Below are 816 nucleotides of genomic sequence, written 5' to 3'. Positions count from 1 at the left end.
ATGTATATATGCATGTATATGTTTTCGCAGGTTGTCTGGAGTTATCTTTATCCGAGACTCCATGCTGCTCGGTTATTCTCTGTGAAGGCTGCAAAAAAAAAAAAAGGATTACTGACCATTAGCGGACAACAATAGGTTTAAGCATGGAAATTCTTCAAAACCAGAGTAAGGCTTTACTCAATTTAGGGATAATATAAGAATAGCTTTCATTAAAAAAAATCATATTGAAACTATATAACCTTCAAAAGGAATTCTTTACATGTTAATATACTGAACAGACAAAAAAGCTGATTACTATAAAGATAAATATTGTACGTCGGTTTTCATTTTTGTGTTAGTTGAAAAATAAAAGTTTTCAAAATATGTAAAATAAGTTGAAGAAATAGTTCAACCAAGAACAGACAGCAGTAGCTATCAAATCTCATCTGTACTTGTACATTAAAATGTATTATACAAGGTTTGACACAGTAACTGAAGACTTAACAAATATGAATATGCACATGCACAAATAAAATTTGAAAACTTGACAAAACATATTTACATATTTAAGGACAACTTAAATATTTTTATAAATATCTTATTTTGTGTTTTGTGGAAGAAAGTCAGTCATACAAAACATTTTTGGGTGAACTATATCTTTAACTGCTGTGATTCGGTTTAAATATCATTACACCCCTAATAAATATATTAACATCAGTAAAATCTCACACTTGTAGATTTGGACATTTGACATGTGCTTTTGTACCTGTCCCTCTCAGGAGCCCTGGTAGTTGGCCTGGAAGCGTGCCGTCTCCTCATAGATGAGCTCTTTCAGCT

The 816-nt window shown here is 31.5% G+C and overlaps 1 long non-coding RNA gene across 1 annotated transcript; it reads right to left on the bottom strand.

Moving 5' to 3' along the window:
- LOC107735485 (uncharacterized) lies at positions 1-816 on the bottom strand. Its single transcript, XR_001639425.1, has 2 exons — positions 746-816; positions 1-88 (listed from the first exon to the last, which is right to left on the bottom strand). It is a non-coding gene; the product is annotated as an uncharacterized LOC107735485 (long non-coding RNA).

The sequence above is a fragment of the Sinocyclocheilus rhinocerous genome, unplaced genomic scaffold (genome assembly GCF_001515625.1).
Source record: "Sinocyclocheilus rhinocerous isolate Xijiao unplaced genomic scaffold, SAMN03320098_v1.1 C36091894, whole genome shotgun sequence".
NCBI lineage: Eukaryota > Metazoa > Chordata > Actinopteri > Cypriniformes > Cyprinidae > Sinocyclocheilus > Sinocyclocheilus rhinocerous.
This window is presented reverse-complemented; position numbering and strand designations above follow the sequence as displayed.